At 44.8% G+C, this 6,495-nt stretch overlaps 1 pseudogene; it reads left to right on the top strand.

Moving 5' to 3' along the window:
* The first annotated feature begins 9 nt into the window (after positions 1 to 9).
* LOC104953663 (leucine-rich repeat-containing protein 24 pseudogene) lies at positions 10 to 3,292 on the top strand (annotated as a pseudogene).
* The last annotated feature ends 3,203 nt before the right edge of the window (positions 3,293 to 6,495 follow it).

The raw sequence follows: 6,495 nt of genomic DNA, 5'->3' as shown, positions 1-6,495 counted from the left end.
CCCCCCTGACCCCCTGTCCTCTGCTCCGCTGTAGACAACCCGTGGCGCTGTGACTGCGCTCTGCACTGGCTGAGGAGCTGGATCGATGAGGAGGGTCAGCGGCTGCTCAGCTCTGCAGAGCGGCGCCTGGTGTGCACCGAGCCCCCCCGCCTCTCCCACCTCAGCCTGGTGGAGGTCCCCCTCAACAGCCTGGTGTGTATCCCCCCTCTGGTGCAGCTGGAGCCCAGGAGGCTAGCTGTGCGCCTGGGGGAGAGCCTCAGGGTGTCCTGCCACGCCTCTGGGTATCCTCGGCCTCAGGTAGGGAGACTTTGAGGAGACTGTGTAACCCCTTACTCGTAACTCACTGTCAGACAGACATAAGAGCAGAAAGTGCATTTCCTCAAGTATTGTACTTAAGTGCACATTTGAGGAACTTGAGTATTTATTTTCCCTGCTTATTTATACTTTTACTCAACGACAATTAAAATAAAACATTTTGTACTCTTTACTTAAAGGTGGGGTAGGTAATTTTGGAGAAACCAGCTCGAGTGCGCTAGAATTTGAAAATACACAACCGGAACAAATCTGCCACTTCCTTACAGAGCCCCTCCTCCAAAACACACGAACGCGCACATGACCAATGAGGGCACGAGATAAGTTTGTGCACAGATGGAAGGCTGACAGGCAGGTAGGCCATCCAGTTATTTTAGCCGGGCCGGCTCAGATGATTGGTCGTGCTTTTGACAGCGCCACGGCTTCCACAGATGACATTTTCTTAATGGATTTATTGTCAAAACACTTAAGATATTCATTGCTATCGGGATGTTAAGAGCATTCCATGGAATATAACAAAAAGTGTATCTCGAGCCGGTTTCTCAAACTTACCTACCCCACCTTTAACTACATTTATCATATAGCATAAAACACACCAAGTTTATAAAATATTGTTTTGTTATAAATTAAATTAGCCAACATTCTGGATGTTCTTTCTGGCTTATGTTTAGATTTTTCTGCATTAAGTACTTTCACACTTTATACTTTAAAGAGGCCCTATTATGCTTTCGGGGTATTCCCTTCTCTGTAGTGTGTTACATGGGTTTGTGTGCATGTCAATGGTCTGCAAAGGCTAAAATCCCAAAGCTCACACCAGAGGGAAAATCTTTTTCAATGCATGTATTTTACTTTAACTTCTTTTTACATTGTGGTTAGGTATTTCACTTAAGTAAAGGTCCTACATGCTTTAACTGTTAACTAAGTTGATTGTCTGATTATGTATAAAGTGATTATTAATCACTGCATGACTTTCAGGTGACATGGAGGAAGGCGTCCCAGGGTAAGGTGGTGCTCTCCCCCAGAGGCCTGGTCCAGGAGCTGGGAGCAGGAGGAGGTGGAGTGGGTGGAGCCGAGGAGCCGTCAGAGGAAGGCAGGGTCAGTCTGCAGAAGACTGCCGGCGAGCGCTTCGACCCCGACACCGGCAGCGGCATGCTGTTCCTCAGCAATGTGACCGTGGCCCACGCAGGTTTTTACGAATGTGAAGCCTGGAACGCAGGGGGCGTGGCCAGGGTGACCTTCCAGCTGGCCATCAACTCATCTACTTCCTCTTCCTCGTCTACCTCCTCCATCTGGGCCTCGTGGTCCCAGGTGTCCTCGCCGTACTCCCCGTCCTGGCCCCGGCTGAGGAGCCACGGCTCGGCGGCGGGCTCAGATGTGAGTCGGGAGCCGCTGTACGCTCTGGGGAGCATGGCCTTCAGCGCTCTGGGGGCCGCCACGCAGACGGCCATCGCTGCAGGCATCTCCCTGCTGGCTCTGACCGCCCTGCTGCTGCTCGCCATGATCTACAGCCGCCACCACCAACCAGAGAAGGAGGCTGAGGCAGCTGAGAAGGTGGGTGTGTTTGTCTGTACTGAAATTGATGGGTATAAACTCCCTCCATAGGGAGCTTTGGGATTTTGACTCTGTAACACTTCTACTTCTATTGGCTAGTGCTCCAGCACATTGTACGCGATAGGCTAAGGGGCGGAACATCTTTTAGCGATTGACCAAGCACAGCAGAGCCAGCCAGAGCAGACTGGGCTCTGGTTTCAGACAGAGGGTGAAAAGAGGTGCTGCAGCACAGGCAGTATGAGAACAATAAAGAGCTTTTTGGCCATTAAAGCATGGAATCATCATCAAAATACAAATATGAACCTGAAAATCCTCAGATTTTCTACATTGTGTGATTTTGACCCTGCAGGAGGAGAGCATCCTGTATGTGAACGACTACTCCGACGGCCCCACCACCTTCGCCCAGCTGGAGGAGTACCGAGACGAGCGCGGCCACGAGATGTACGTCCTGAACCGGGCCAAGCCCGTGCTGCCTCCTGCCCCCCCCACAGCTGTCTCCACCACCAACCTGGGCTGCCCCGCCCCATCCGACACCTCCAGCCACACCCTGTCCTCGGGGCAGGACCAGACAATGAGTCCCACTCTGGCCCCCAACAAGAAGCAGCAGCAGCAGCAGCAGCAGCAGCAGGAGGGCGACATACGAACCATGAGGAGGATGGCGGGGGAGGGAGGGGAAGCCGAGCCTGTGATCACATCAGAGGCTGAGGGGATATTTCTAAATCACACAGGCCTGTTCATGGACTCTCAGATCGCCTATGAGATCCACTGCTGAAGGGGGGGGGGGATCCAGGGCAACACAGAGGCTCTACAGCAAAGCGTGTCACGTCTTATCTTACAATGTCAGGGATCTACCAGAAACTGACACAAAGCACATCCCTGTGGATGGATTCACTTCCTATAATGGACTTGTGTTGGAGAGGGTTGAAATACCTAGCACAGCTCTCAATCTGGTTGAATAAATCAAAAGCACTTTTCAAGGGACCTTGCACGTCAACACAACAGTAGTGAGTAGGCCGGTGCGTAGGTTGCCGTACAAATACTCTACACTCAAAGACAAACGTACCTGGACTCAGGTATGAACCAAACTGCACACTTGTACATGACATTTATCAGAAAACGTTAAACTTTATTGTGCAAGAGTTAAATCTGTCCTCTGAAGATGTTGGCAGGGTGAATAAGACCAGAGGGTACAACGTTAACAAAAGGGGGAAGTCATGGAATCTTCCATTTCATGAGCATGTGTTTTATAATGATTGTTATTGTCTGGACATGTTGGAGTCAGACTGTGCACCTGCCGAGCGTCTGAAGGCAGCACAATGCGTCAGCTGAACTTTGTAACTATGTATTTAAAAGTGTGGGAACATGTTCAAACATTACAGAGATCTTAAAGAGTGTTAATCTCCCAATAATTAAAAAAGACTAAAAGTTGGCATGACTTTATAGTGTGGTGGCTCCCTGCAAATGAAGAACACATGTTCACCAATTTCACAACACATGGTAGGGAACACACAACCAAATACAAGGATACCAAATGTTTTTGCCAATGTAAATTCTGGAAAGAAGCTTCCCCTTAGTCTGGTGGTACAGCAGCGTGGGCTCCTTTTTCGTCCCACAGCGGGGGATGCACAATGTTACAGCAAAAGGAACATATTAAATAGAAAGGCAAGCAAATGTTAAAGAAACCCTAAAATGCTTTTTGGGTTTCTCCCTTTCCTTTACTGTGTGATAGACGTGCCCCCCCCCTGCCTGAAAGGCCCCATTGGAGTCCTGTGTTGACTTCCATATAATAATGACATCACTATGTTACACTTGTGCTTCTATTGGCTAGCACTCCAACAAATTATACTTAATAGACTAAGGGGCGGGACATCTCTTAGCTGTTGACCAATCAAAAAAGAGCTGGCCAGCTAACCAATCAGAGCAGACTGGGCTCTGGTTTCAGACAGAGGGTGAAAAGACCTTTTGGAACATTAAAGCATGGAAACAAGTCACAGTAGAGGCACTAAATGCTAATGTGAACCTGAAAATGAGCAGAAAAGGGCCCCTTAAATAAGTGCACATCCATGGAACAGTTACTGTATAAGCAGCAGCATTTCAAAAAGTGTGTGAAAAAAGTGAAGGAACATATAAAGTAGCAGCAGGTGATAATATTCATAGTGTGTATGAATACAAAAGTGTATATTGCACATAAACTAGTACACTACTATTGAAGAGATGACTGTTCTGACTAGTGGAGTTGCAGCCAGTAAACTAAATACATTGTAAAACAGTAAATGTTTCACAGTAGTGTTTTTCCTCATCAGTGTGCTATAGTCCGTTCCGGTGTGGTGATCCACCAGGGGTATCTCTCTGTGAGACCTCGTGGGTGCAGCCATCCGTCACTTAAGGAGTTGCACAGTGCCGACATGGGCATGCTGTCCAACAGTGATGACAGCTTGGCCATCATTCTCCTGTCTCCCCGCACTCCAAAATACCTCAGTGTCTTCAGCAGATAGAGTCTGCTCGGTCCTTTCTTCTATAGAGCAGTACAGTAATCCGGCCAGTCCAGTTTATTTACCTGCTTATTAACCTTTGGGCTCTTTGCAGGCACCTGTTCTTCCAAATATCACTGATGCTCTGTATGTGGGGACCAACAATGTTCTGGGCAGGTTTAATCTCCCGCTGCAGAGCTCCCCTGTCCTGCGCACCAACCATGCCAGTTTGTAACGTTTCCAGTCAGATGCTTTCTATTCATCCTCTGTAAAAGTTGACAATAACTTTTGACTGATTAAGCTTCCTTCCGTTAATGAGCTTTTTTTTTTACAAGATATGTGAAAACCATGTCAGGTTGTTTCTGATTCTTATTTCCAGGACCGTCTCCCTTTTTTATGAAATCAAAAATAAGCATCTTTGTTTTGCTGACATTGAGCCAGTGTGTGCAAGATTGTAGATTTTCCCTCTAGATAAAGTCTCATTGTGGTCATCAAATCCAGATCTTCAGCATCCTCCTCATCCGATCTCTTCAAATCCAGATCTTCCCCATGCTCTTGATCCCATCTCTCCATGAAATCGAGATCTTCAGCATCATCTTCATCCCATTTATATCATCATCAGTGTTCAAACTCCAGGGCAGGTTTAATTTTCTACTTACAGTTGCACCTCCCCCTTAAGATATATAGATATATATATATATATATATATATATATATTTCGATGGTGTTGAAACGCCAAATACTATTGAAATTCTCTCCTGTCCTTCTGCGATATAGGGATTGTTTTCAACAGAACAAATGAAGTGCATTCCTGTAGCATTTCTCTGCTTTTTTAGGAGGAGGGTTGTAAACCAAATAAAACATAAGTGTGGATGTATGCGCACACCGGCTTGTTGCAGCGTTTGAGAATTCCAACTTCTATTTAAAAACTGTACTCAGTCGTTTTTGTCAAACTGGTGAAGATGTTATTTTTAAGTTTGCAGTGCAATGATAACAATAACTGGGATTTAAGAGCGTCAGTGACATCATCTGTCTTCTATGACGAATAAACTATTAGATATTTTCCCCAAAACTGTGACAGTAAAGGTTTATAAAAGAGAAATTAATCTCATTGACAGGATGAAGATTATGATGATCTGATTGAGTTTACTTAATTTAATATTTTTTACTGAGCAGGACCCAACAACAAAACCATCAGACCAGGGATACAGTGCAACATATATATTCATATGTAAACATATCCACACATTGTATTAAATAACTAACTAAAATGTAACTATGTGCATGTACAATATAACAAAAATCAATATAATCTCCTTCCTATTTTTATGCCATATTCAGGCCATGACAAAAGTGTCAGATTAGAGTCAGTCCATTTTTTTTAATGTGTGAAATGTTCCCAATAATAAAACCAACTGTAAAAATAATATTAATTCTTTTTCCATCTCATTGTCTTTAAAGCTAAGAGAGATGTAGTTTTCCCTTGGATGGATCCTTGGTCTTCTCCTCCCTGTATAATCTACTTTATCCTTTCAGAATAATATAATAAATGTACATACATGTATAATATACATACAATCCACATATTATTTAATGTCCAGTCTAAATCACACACATTTGTTTAAAGAATAATGTATTGTCTCATGGAGCTAAAGTTGATCCATTACTTGCATAATGTCTTAACAATTGGCAAATGATCAGAAACCACTGGTGTTTACCTGAGCAGCCATGCAGGTAGACACAGTAGTGAGTACATCAGGCTCCACCTTCATCTTCCCCCCGTCAACTTGGAAGTCATAATTCTCAATCCAATGTATAGATACATGTGTCATCATCACTCCAATGGTAGTGGGCCAAAAAAAATTTCTATTAGCAGAAACACGCTGCAGTTTAAAGAATGACAGAAATGTGCCGAAACACATGACAAGGAAGAAACATCTTCACCAACTTGACAACACATGTGAAGCATTTAGAAAAACATTAACCAACTAATTAAACATGCGCAGCATTCACTAAAAGCATTGCATTAACGAAATGCTGCAAATAAAATACAATGCAAGACGCTCAAAACACAACAGCAACCAGGGGACACTAAAAAGTGACGCACACAGCTGGGACCAGAGTGCTTGTTGACGTCCGGGGACTATAACGTTGGCCAACT

This window comes from Notothenia coriiceps, unplaced genomic scaffold, assembly GCF_000735185.1.
Source record: "Notothenia coriiceps isolate Sejong01 unplaced genomic scaffold, NC01 NC01_scaffold00022066, whole genome shotgun sequence".
In the NCBI taxonomy this organism is placed as follows: Eukaryota; Metazoa; Chordata; class Actinopteri; order Perciformes; family Nototheniidae; genus Notothenia; species Notothenia coriiceps.
This window is presented reverse-complemented; position numbering and strand designations above follow the sequence as displayed.